The following is a 12,457-nucleotide window of genomic DNA, read 5'->3' on the forward strand; positions in this document are numbered from 1 at the left end:
AGGGTCCCAACCGAGTCTAGATCTGACACGCCTCATGCTCGCCCGGCTTTGAGGCGTAAGCAGGTGACGTGATTGATGGGTGTCTGCTGAGGGATTGGCAGTGAAGCCCTCCGGCAGTTTAGTATCAGTTCTCTGGCCGAAACTGGCCGAAATTAAGTACGCTGGGCTTTAAGAGCGCCTGATTTCCACATGTCCGCAACCCCTTATAGAGTTATACGACGGCGTGCTTCAAATCTTGCAAGAGCGCAATACCCTCTTGCAGTTAAAAATTAACTGTATCAGTGTCATAATTACTCATCCAACTGCTATCCCAAGTCACTTAAAAAAATATGTTCGCCTTTGTTGTAAGAGCGAATTTGGTAAAAGTAGTTAATTGTGGCACCCTTCCTAACTTTAATGAATGAGAAGAAAGGGGGTTAACCGAGAGGCCCGATTTTGATTAATCACATCATAAGGAGCCAACAAAACAAAGACACCAAGGACAACATAGGGAAAATTACGTGGACTTACTAACTGAATTAAAGAAATGGTAAATTAATGGGAATTGACGTGGATGGAAAAATAACTTACCGCAGGTGGGGAACGATCCCACGTCATCGCATTACGCGTGCGGTGCTCTAATTTCTTTAATTAGAAAGTACAAGTGATTTCCCCTATGTTGTCCTTGGTGTCTTTGTTTGTTGGCTGCTTGCAATATGGTTCCTAAATTTAAGGAATTTGGAACACTTTTCCTTAATGTTCCTACATGCATGGTGTGTGAAGTCCTAATTAAATAAAATTTTACAAAGATTAAATTATTGTGGTAAAGTCGGCGGCTTATTTGTTTTTGTCTATGATATATTAATGATGTGGCACGCATTTATTGTGGTGCGCAGTTTATAATATGTGCCGATGACACCAGCACTTTTTTTCTGGAAATAATATACATAACCTTATAGACATCTGTAATCCCAAAGTACAAACATTAGCGGTATGGTCGTTATCTAACAGCATGGAAACTAATGAGAGCAAAACAAATGCGCCTATTTTTAGACCGATGAACAAAGTAATCTGTCCACACGTAGGCATTGCCTTAAACTTTAGTAGCACTGAACTTGTTGATCATTTGAACTGCGCAGGCGTGACTTTTTCCGCAAATATTTACTAGGATAGCCATGTAAGTCTTCCTATCGAAATGACTGCTCGCACGGCAGTTCCCCTCAAACACCTTCTCTCCACACAGGGGAAATTACTCGACTATAATTCCTTGTTTTACTCACTTAACTTACTATGTACTAGTCTAGGATACCACGACGTTATCTAACCAGCAAAGAATATATATAGTGCAAAAACGGCTCATTAGACATGCTGATAATATCCATTTTGGGACAGCAACTGCTGATTTATTTATCAGCTCACTTGTCATTAGAATTGAACAGCCATACCACTATAGATTAAGCGTGCAATTCGAATTAAAAAGTAAAGTATTTGACGTCAATTTCGTGTTTACAAAAGAAAAGAAAATACACATGAGACAAGGAGAGGCGAAATATGGATGTTACCAACCTAGCATTTAAAACCGGGAATCTGGCACTTGTGCTGCCATGTTCACATGTCTGCTGAATCAGTATGACTCTATTAATTCTCATTTGTTTTCTTGTGCTTGAAGCAAGTAGCACTTGACACTTTAAAACATGAGAACATAATTTGATGTAAAACTATTCTCTGCATTGAGTAATTATATTTGCTACCTTCTCGCTTAACCGATGTGATCTCTAAATATGATTATTTTTGCGAGATCTCTAATTTTGCTTTTATTTCAGTGGGATTGCTAATAATGTCTGTGCTGCTGCGAACTATTGTAAATGGGACAGCGGGCTCGTCAAGCTGCCAAACGACAGCTTTTGTTTGCCGCTGCTCTGCCTGTTCGTGAAATAGACCAAATAAGTTGATTGTCTGATTCGTAGGCGAGGTTAAATTTACTCGTGGTTTTAGACAGCGTTGGGACTGTGAAAAGTTGCGGAGAAGGCGCACCTTGAAGGCAGTATTGAAAGGATTGACATCGACGTTGTAAACCTTGAACTGCTGATAAAGAGAAAACAATATGGGAGCTAAGCTTGACCCTTGGCTTTATTGCTTATTTATTGATCGAGGAATTAGAGTACAGCCTGAGAATAGTTAAAATTTATAAAAGAGTACGCTGGTTGCTCAAGAGAAAGTGGCCAATTTCTGGGTAATAATATGACGGTGCAAGCACACCCACAAGGAACACTTAAATGGAAACTCATTTCAGAGAGAGAGAGAGAAGTTGGAGAGAAAGAGAGAAGCTTATCGATAATAAAGTTATTTACGCACTATTATTTTTTTCCCTACATATTTTTACGCTTCTTGTTTAAATATTTTATTTTTATTGCACCTTGTCTAATCGCCCGATTCTCGGCCGTTGCCTTGCGTCTTCATGCCATGTTTGAGGTGCAGAAGAAAGCAAGCAAATAAACATACAAACAAACAAACAAACAATAAAAAGTATAACGGAAAGAGAAGAACACATGCGTAATTCATTGCAGTATGTCTCTGTCCTGGTTCGTCATACAGTGGAGGTTGATACAGAAGTACACGTAACGAGGCAACACAATGAGCCATGAAGTTGCCCCAGCAGAGAACTGTCGTTACCGGAAATTAAAACAGCCTCATTCCAACCAACACATATACAAAAGGCAGCATCAAAAATATTCCCCGGGACAACTTTCTTACCGTCATCTTGATAGAGGCTCTCCTGATCGTCGCCCGTGCTTTTCTGGGGCCAAAAACTCCAGAGACGGTTGAGTAACGCAGACCGCAACCAATCGCGGAAGCTGTGCGTGGCCCATGGGTTGACGGAAGGAAGCGAGCTGTGGGAGTTCCATGCGGCTTGCGCCAGTCCTGTGGCCAACAGCAGCAACAAAAAGTGTGACGCTCCCATGACCGCCCGTCGTTAATGCCGACGTCGACTGCTTTAAGGATCAGGAGCTTGTCGAACGCGTACCCTACATAAACGTACCCGGAGCTTAAGCGAGTAGCGAGAATTCTCAGCGTCTCGATAATGTGTATCACGTATTAACCTACCTACCTCTCTCTCTGTAGTCCAGCAGCTGCTCCGATTGTCGAGGTGGTCGCGCGAGCATACACAATAGTTCAAGTTGTCTGCGCCGTAAGGACAATGACAACATATTCTTCAAGGTCAGGTTTCTCTATGACACCGCTTACCGCTCGCTTCAGTTGCGTTGAAAGCCCTTAGCTTGCGGACAGCGGAAGAAATGAGTTGAAGAACATTGTTAAGCTCGAAACACGTGCACGGAAAAGCGGGTTTTGTGATGGACAATGAGTGCCGGGTTTTCGACGAGGACGTTACGTTCCACGAGAAGTGACATGGCTATGATTCATGTGCGCTGGGTGGAACTATGGACTTCACGACATAGGAGGAAGAAAAGCGCCTATCCTGCAGGCCGTTGAGCATGCTTCAGGGTGCATCCCGGTTACATTAGAGAATTTCGCCGCACTAAGCAAGTTGAATCACTAAGTACGAACCATTAGTTGAGTAGGAGCCTCTCAAGCGATAGTCCCATCTGCCGACGCTTTGGCCGGCTTTTGTGATGCATTTTCATTGGGTTCAATCAAAGCAGCTTCGCTTTCCATTATGTGTTAGGGCGCAAACGTTCTTGCTGGCGCAGAAGTAGTCAAGTTCACGTGTGCCTGGGTGAATCAACTTGTAGGTGAATCGAGAGTTCAAGTGTACTGCACGATGTTGCTGTGCGCACTGGCAGTTGACATTTCCTTTTTATTGGTTGTGCTCATGGTATATTGTCTTGCATAGTTTACATACAAGCTTTATTGCGATAGCAATTATATGGTCACTCCAGGCGCATTTATGCCGTCGGCGTCGCCGTGAGGTTCCATATGAGTGAAAGCGTGTGAGGGAGAGCCGGCAAACGCGGTTCTATCTCGAGTGCGCGAGCGAGGAACGCGCCCAGGAGGCGTGCCCTCTCCTGTCGCGTGCGAGGCAGGGCGGTCAGGCAAGGGAGGCGGGGCGTTCTTCTCCGGCGGCTGCTAGGGTGTCTCGATGTCCTCCTCGCCCGCCGCTCCATACAGAGTGGAGACAACCGCGGCGTCTCTACCGCGTTGACCACGCGAATCGCGGATGGAGTAGGGAAGCGTTTCCGGCGCTCGTGTGTCTTGAAAGGGATCTGCGACGTGGCCAAAATGTGCGGCCGCGCGGGACTCATCTTCAAAGCGACCTGCGATGTTTGCAGAGTGCGCGTAGTGCCAGTAGCTTTGTATGCGCTATCGTTTCGACGCTCAGTTCACGTTGAAGCGACAGATGCATGAAGGTCGATTCGCTTGCTGCTGCCGCGATTCCTCACTCCAGAATTCTGAGAGCGAGTTTCCACGCTCATTAAGCGAGATGTGTTCCTGGTTACCTGTGCGTGCGTGACACCGTTCTGGTTAATTTAATTAAAACATGTCGACCGGCTAGTCGGTTTGAATTCACGAAATAAGGTGTAAACGCCACTGAACAAGGACCTAGAAAGAAGAATACACACAGACAGCGCTGCCTCTATGCGTCTGTTTTCTACGCCCTCGTTCAATCACGCTTACACATTCTATGGTTGTTAATTTAGTTAGTAAGCGAATGTTTACAAGTTTATATGGCCGATAAAACTGCTATCCTTACTTCGTACAGATATCTTCATATGTGCTATCGTAATCGGTGCTTCGCCTTTCAGGCGAAACTGTCAATTTTTTCGCCAATAAAATTAATTGGGATCAGTGCTCGTAGCATCTTTTCCAAACGTTTTCCGCTTTATAGTGCAGTGAAAGAATGGAGCGGGTGCCATTCCGAGGGCACCAGCGTTTTCTCGTATTGAACATGAAGAAATGAAAAGAAGGGCTCTGACTTTTCTCCTCTGCCATTCTACGGATGCTGTAGCGGTGCTTTGACCGACATCCCGCCGGGTTATCTTGTCACGTGCAAGGTTACCACAAGTTGGTAAAGCTGTTATTACGCATTTGGCACCCTCTGAATCCATCCGGGATCTACGACTGGAGCTAGAATTCTGGCATGCTGAACGTAGGTGGACTACCGGTGTACTTCGTCCTTTTCGGACCCACTCTTCGACTGCTGTAATGCGCCTCGCACCGACTGAGGGGGTTGGAATCACCGTATCGAGGAACATTGTTGCGATCCACCTGGCCAGGGCTGTTCTTGTCGTTTGATTCCTTCCTGGCGTTTCCGTCTGATTCATGACCAAGAGAGCAAAACAAAATGAACAAACAAAACAAAAGGACATAGTTAATGTGCCTATAAAAGAACTAGTGCTTGGACAGATCCGTCTCAGAGAGAAATTATCACAGACTACCGGGAAGTGCATCAAACAAAGTTACATCGCATGACGTTATATGCTCCAATGACAAAGACGCTTTATACGTTTTCTAGTCATCACTTATATTTTCAGAGTAACAAAATATTTACTTGGTGCACTATCATTAATGTCTCGCTTTTTGACGAAAAGGACATTCCTCCTTTTGACATACAAAAAACACATTCCTAAATAAAATATGGGGGTTTACGTGCCAAAACCACTTCCTGATTATGAGGCACGCCGTAGTGGAGGACTCCGAAAATTTCGACCACCTGGGGTGTTTAACGTGCACCTAAGTCTAACTACACGGGTGTTTTCTCATTTCGCCCCCATCGAAATGCGGCCACCATGGCCGGGATTCGATCCCGCAGCCTCGTGCTCAGCAGCCCAACACCATAGCGACTGAGAAACCACGGCGGGTAAACACATTCCTGTGCTCAAAGCACAGGAACATGTTATTCAGTGAGTGGAGGCGTTACGTGGAATGAAACGCGATTGTTTCGCGATCGATAACGGAACGCAGCACATGAAACACAGTGTATGACATGGTAGTGGCCATTAATAACGTGGTCATGTGTAAAACCCCGCTATGCGCTGAACTGAAACGAAGCCATATTGAGTGTGGAGGATTCAGTGGTTCATGTTGCATGCAGCGTAGCGTGAAAACGTTTTTTTCCTAGCCACTATTTAGTATAAGCGGAAAACTAAATTAGCGTGCCTAAATGTGTACACTTTCACTGGAGGGGATGTTGTACTTCTGGGCAGGTATCTTCGCTGAGAAATATAAGCAAGCCGAAGGTTCACAGGCAGGTGAAAGCTAGCGGTGATGTAGAGTGGTCGAGTAGGGAAAGTCTCATCCGCACATCGGCGTTTCAGCAAGGGGGCGTTCGTTTGGGAGTGCACTTGTGAAAGTCAAGTTCCCTTCTCGAAACAATAGGTCTACCCTGAAACATAGTCATGACCGTTACTAAAGACAATGGCAAAAAAATAAGAATATTGTAACTTCTGTCCGGAGTGTGAATAAATGACAAGGATAACTGTTGCGACGAAAGTTACGATAACAATAGATGTTAGGGAGAGTAAAGCTGGCAACGCATAATCTTGTGCTGCGCAATGGACTTGGTGAAAAATCAACGAGCCGTTTCTCGGACTTTTTTTTTTTACTTCGACGGCACCTGTGTTACATCGCAGTTTGGTTTCACTTCAGTAGTCTTGCAAAACTACGCAGTGTTACGGAATCTGGAGCCGCGTCGTAGTAAAACAGGAGCTCGTGAAGCGGAGCAGCAAAACAGCTGCGAAATATTTCACTTAGTATGCTGACGGGAATAGCTGGGTAGTTCTCGCATCCTTTCCTAGAGTGTTCTATGACCCAAGCACATTCGGATCATGGATCCCGTGATTACATCCTCGGGGATCAGCGTCATCTTGCTGTTATTTACATGTTAGGAACAAAACATTTCGGTGCTTCAAGACATTCTTTTTTTTACCTTACGGGAAAGTAGATTAACAAACGTACATACATGAGGAAGGTGAGCAAAACGAGAACAAGGTGAAAGCAGGAGCCAATATTTCGACAAGTGGACTTGCCTTCTTCAGCGTTTCGACAAGTCCACTCGTCGAAACGTTGGCTCCTGATTTCACCTTGTTCTCGTCTGGCTCATCGTCTTGAATTTCCGTCTCTCGCTTTCCCCGTGTTTCTCCATATATAAGGAAGAGCTTTGCCAATGCTGAAAGTGTTCATTACTTCACCGGAAGCTTGAGGAAACGTCCTGAACCGACCACGGAGGCGGCTTCATAAGCACCGATATGAGTGCGACATAGCGCACAGAAAATTCGTACGTAGCAACGCAACGGGTGATTATGCGACAATTGTGCAACTTAGTAATACTCATGCCTCCTACATCTTATCTGTTGTACCACTTACACAGCCAAAGCCAATAGGCGATCTCACGAAAAGTACGCATAACCATTTGAACAAACTAACATCAGCACTGTCAAGTTCACACTGGTGACTACACCGGAAGCGCTCGCTCTGAACACAAAGCTGTTCAAGTGCGCGAAAGGATTTTGAGCGACGTGAATGCATTAGTACAACTTGCAAAGCTTGCGCCAGTGAGTTGTTGGAACATCTGGCGGTACAATCGCAGCAAAGATACAATCGACGAGCAGCAGTGGAAACTTGAAAGCGAAGAACAAGAACCATTTGCGAAGACAGATAGGGCGCCGTAAAGGTGCGCATTATATGAAATAGCGACGTTGTTTTCACCGAAGTAATATTACGTGTCTCCCTTTACGCATGCTGCATGTGTTCCTTTCAGCTGGTCTTGTGAGATTTCTTCATCGTCTTGCATCTGTTCATACATACGACCGACTTATATAGCGACAGACTGCAAGAAGGGACATGAAATAATGAAACACAGAAAGTTCTTGAATATAATAACTGGAAGTTAAAGGAACGTTCAGAGAATTGCACGTGTCACAGACAACGATTTATCATAAAGGAGTAAGAACACGCTCGAATATCACGCGTTACATCATTAGTGCATTGTCGAGATACACAGCCATTAAGTTGCATATCGGGTATTTCAATGGTGAAGTGGCGGCGCGGTAATGGACTCTTCGGGAGGGCGACACGCTTCAGGAAATAGACAGGCAATCGATGAAACATAAGGAGTTCTCAACATTGACAAAGTTTATGTGAATGCCCGTAGTATTCCACATGGCATAACAAAAATGGTATCTGGTGACCAAATTACCAAATCAACAGACTTACCAAGTATTTCATACTTGTGCATCGTCAGGTGCTGTGGAGTTAGGTTATTTAAATTACTTTTATTAGTGAAAGTTTGCACTGCGGCCCTGATGCTGTGCTTTAATGCCGAATATGGCGTTGCGAACGGGGGGGGGGGGACTTTGGCCTTTTATGAAGGCGACCCCTGTCTCGACCCTCTGTAACTTAATATTTTCCAAATAATTTGAGTATCCTGAATGCCGAGACTACGCTTAAACCCATCACAGTTGCCCAGGAGTAACTGACAAAGCATACTTCTTTTTCATTTGATGAAGTGACAGAGAATTGACGCACCGACGGCCGGTTTCAAAACTTATTGTTTTGAGGCACACCGTGTGTGTAGCCAAGGGATTCGGGCTATTATAATTAATAATTAGATGGCGTAATTGTGTACTGTCAGTGGCAAATGTATGAAGACGCTACATGAAGGCGAACACATGGATAAAATAAGTTAGTCACAGGTCCGAGATTTGGTCCATTTGCTGTTAGGCTTTGTGTTTTTTTTCCCTGTCTGAAGCGTTGTTTTCCAGATGCAAACTACCTAGCTCGCTCATTTCTTGTTTTCCCTGTGTGATACACTGTAGACTCCTGTGTGCAATATTTTCGTAGATACACTACACTAAAGTAGGATTGATTATTTAGTATAGCTCTGTACCTACAGTTTGCCGACTGACTTGGCGTAGCTCAACTCACTAGAGTCATGTGGTCTAGCTGAGCCTATCTTCTCACTCGTTCCGCATTATTCGGACAAAGACATGCCGTAAGGTTGCCTTGCAGCGAGCTAGAACAGGAGGCTGATTATGAGGTGCCATTGTTTGCGAAAGCATGTCGTCGGATGCGTCTGTGCAATCGAAGCATTACCGTGACCTTGATATGCAGAAGAAGAGTTTTACACTAAAGATAGCTCGGAAGCGAGAAAGAGAGAGAGAGAGATGAACATTTTTTTGAGAGAAAGCACAGTGGTCGACTTGAGGTCTTAGCACAAATAGGGAAATTCCCATCCACCCAATTGCAGAAAGAAATAACCATGAAAACCCATACGAGTGTCTTTGAAAGAAAGTTTCGGGCTGGAAGATCATCCGCCGGGGATTGAAACCGGCATTAATGCCTTTCCGGGGCAATTGCTCAGCTAACCAGGGGGATTGTAATGCGAAGGCGAATTAATCGACAGCTCGAAGTACAGGCACATCGAGTATGTCTGATCAGTTCTGCGAAAACCCACAGAACATATATTGCATTTTGTGAATCATCCCTCGCCTTGCTGGCTTCCGTTGAACTGATTAGCCAGGCAATAGTCCTCTAGCCTGCTGCTCTACTCATATGGGATGGGGAAGAAGAGAAAAAGAGGGGTCCGAGTTGCAATGACGAGGACTGACAGTAGGATGCGATCATATGCACACCAAGTTTCCAATGGAAAAGATGGTTAATGTGTTAGTGAAGAGAAACACATAACCGCGAAATGTCACAAGACTGGCCCGCTCTTGTTAGTGTGTGCTGATGTTACGGCGTTTCATAATAGCTGCTACCGAGTAGCTGAGCTTCCAGCAATAGCAAAAGCTTTCAATGACCTTGGCGTGGGGTCGTTTTTTGCTTGCGTCTAAAGACCTTGTAGACATTCCCAAAGAAAGACGTATTACTGCGCTTTTTTTTACGCGTAGCTGTTGTCTGTTGCGAGCGATGGATGCGCAGTCTCGCAGAAGACGAATGAGACATTGTGTGTCTCGTTTGCTGAAGGCATGAAAATAAGATTGAGCAGGCACCACCATGTAGACGGTGGTGGGTCAGCCCTTCATCACGAGTTATCACTCACCACCTGTGACACGGCGTCTCTCTTTCCGCAGGTGGTTTATCGCGAGGCGCTTGCGAGGTTCCATATTATAAACGACATTGCAGTGCGATAGCTCGTGTTGCACAGCTCGAGCGAACTGTGCGACGACTTCAAAATGTATTCAGAGAATGCATGCACAGACAGTTTGGTCGCAACTGCCATGCCTGTAATAATGAATGCAACTGACAGGACAGATGGAAGCGTCTGCGTAAATAAGGCAGTAATACTACCACAACTGCAAAGATGATATGATGGTGATTGCAGACACTGTGACGTGTGGCCGCTGTGGTTAATTGGCGAATAATTAGGCGGCCGTGAGGAAAGTATACTCAAATTAAGTCTGCGAAATTTTTAGAGAATGAGAGCGAAATCAATCTCAGAGCAGTCAGAGTAGTACAAGCAGTATGGAAGAGAGAGAGAGAGAGAGAGAGAGAGAGAGAGAGACAGAGAGAGAGAGAGAGAGAGAGAGAGAGAGAGACAGAGCAACAAGTACATTTCGTTCAATCTGTTTCAAACTATTGGCACGTCGAGACAACATTATTGCAGCAAATTCATTAAATAAGTGAATACCAAGCAACAAGGCACAGGGAGAAACATATACGGGTGTCAGTTAGGAAACATTTTAAATAAAGAGAAATCTGTGTCCGCCAAAGCCGATGCAAAAGAAGACGAAGTTGACATACATGGGTGAGTGTAAAAAAAAAAAAAAATTGATGACAGTTTCTTCAACGCCCGATTAATGGCCGATTCCCCAGATCGTATGATATTTTTGGATTATATACACTATTTTTTTCGTTGCCTTATCGGACCTTCCATTCTTTTCCGGACTCTATTTTCGTTGTTCACGTCGAAGTTTCCTCAATCGCTTTTTTACGCGCATGTAAGTCGACTTTGCCTTCTTTGGCATCGACATTGAAAGCTATAGCTTTATTTGTTTCTTGACCAAGAGGTCAGCTGGGCCAATACCGGAGGTAGGGTATTCTATGGTGCAATGTGGTTCATTTTCCACTATGTTAGCGCTAATTGCGTTCGTGCTGTTAATTGTAGCTACTCTGCGACTAACCTTCGTTTCTTGCGCGGCTGAGACCTAAATTCTGAAACCTATGGCGGGCTCACTACGACATTCCAAATTGAGAAAACAATCCTTTTCTTTGAGAAGTTCCAAACATAGATAACCAGATCCCAGATTCGCCAAACCCGTATTAAGTCAGGAAAGAAAACTTTCTATTGACGTAATAGTTCTGCCGACAGCCGCAAGGTGGAGAGAAGTTTCTTCAACTGGGAGGCTTTTCATTTGAGGAACCCGTACGAGTTTCCTTTGCAGCAATCGCTACGATAGGGTGGATGTCTCATTTTCCCTTAATTGAAGACTTTCTCTTAAATAAAATTCTTGAATATGCTATTACGAGACCTACATTGTCCCACGATTGGCGTATTTCAACCTCTGGGCGATTTTTGTGTGCTAATAGATGCCAGGTTAACTGAGAACATCATTAAAACTAAGTTTTCAGTTTTTAGGTTAAATGCACGTTTTCTAATGAGAAAGCTGTGAATGCATCCCGAAAGGTCTCATTGAGCATGCTTCCATCACAATAATGCTTCCCCGTGGGCTAGGGGGTCAGGGCTCCTCAAGCTGTTCTTACAGCTTTTACCTGTCATCCCCGTAACATTTTTTGTTGCAAAACAAAATTCAATTCAATTCAATAATGACATTTTCCGAGCTTTAACTGTAGCACGCATAATACGAAACTTGACACGTGATTCCGCAACAACGAATCAGGACACGAATGACCCCAAAAGTGATTTGGAGAAACCAACTCTGCTCATTGTGCAACTCGCGAACTGCCTGGTCATTGCGATGAGACGCGACCGCCAGGCAGAAGAAGAGGCTCGCGATCGGTGCTAGCCAATGCCAACGCCGACAAACGGCCACTTCCGGGCGGTTGCCGACTCAATTGAGCGCAGCTTTTTACTCTTGATATCGCTTTCGTGGCAGCTGGAGCGGCATCACGTGACGTGTTTCGTGTTTCGCGCCCTACCAGGAAAGCGTGAAAAAGAAAAGATAATTGCGCAGAACCAAGCGTGATCAAAACGACTCGGTAGGATGTTCAAGGACGTATTTTAATGGCGTTCCCACCAAAATACACACCTTTTATGAATAAATTACAAGCTTGTTGTATTAATCTCCAATTAACCAGGTAATAAAGTACACACATGTTATCCTGGTGGCGGAACCTTGCCTAACTTTAGCTGGGAGACTGTGACACATACATACATACATATATGCATGCATACATACATACATACATACATACATACATACATACATACATACATACATACATACATACATACATACATACATACATACATACATACATAATATAATATAATGATTGATTTCCATCGCCATTACGTTGATGGAGGGGATGGGAATAAAAGCAATTGACGCTTGATATA

The 12,457-nt window shown here is 44.4% G+C and overlaps 1 protein-coding gene across 3 annotated transcripts in view; it reads right to left on the bottom strand.

The window, feature by feature from the left end:
- Positions 1-12,457, bottom strand: part of LOC142589765 (uncharacterized) — a 34,498-nt gene that overhangs the window by 20,874 nt on the left and 1,167 nt on the right. Inside the window, exons 1-2 of one of the 3 annotated variants that reach the window (XM_075701345.1) lie at positions 3,089-3,212; positions 2,734-2,901 (exon numbers count right to left, since the gene is read on the bottom strand). The gene's annotated coding sequence lies outside the window, so the exon portion shown is untranslated. The other 2 variants (XM_075701346.1, XM_075701344.1) reach the window with 2 other exon arrangements.

The sequence above is a fragment of the Dermacentor variabilis genome, chromosome 8 (genome assembly GCF_050947875.1).
Source record: "Dermacentor variabilis isolate Ectoservices chromosome 8, ASM5094787v1, whole genome shotgun sequence".
Lineage (NCBI taxonomy): Eukaryota > Metazoa > Arthropoda > Arachnida > Ixodida > Ixodidae > Dermacentor > Dermacentor variabilis.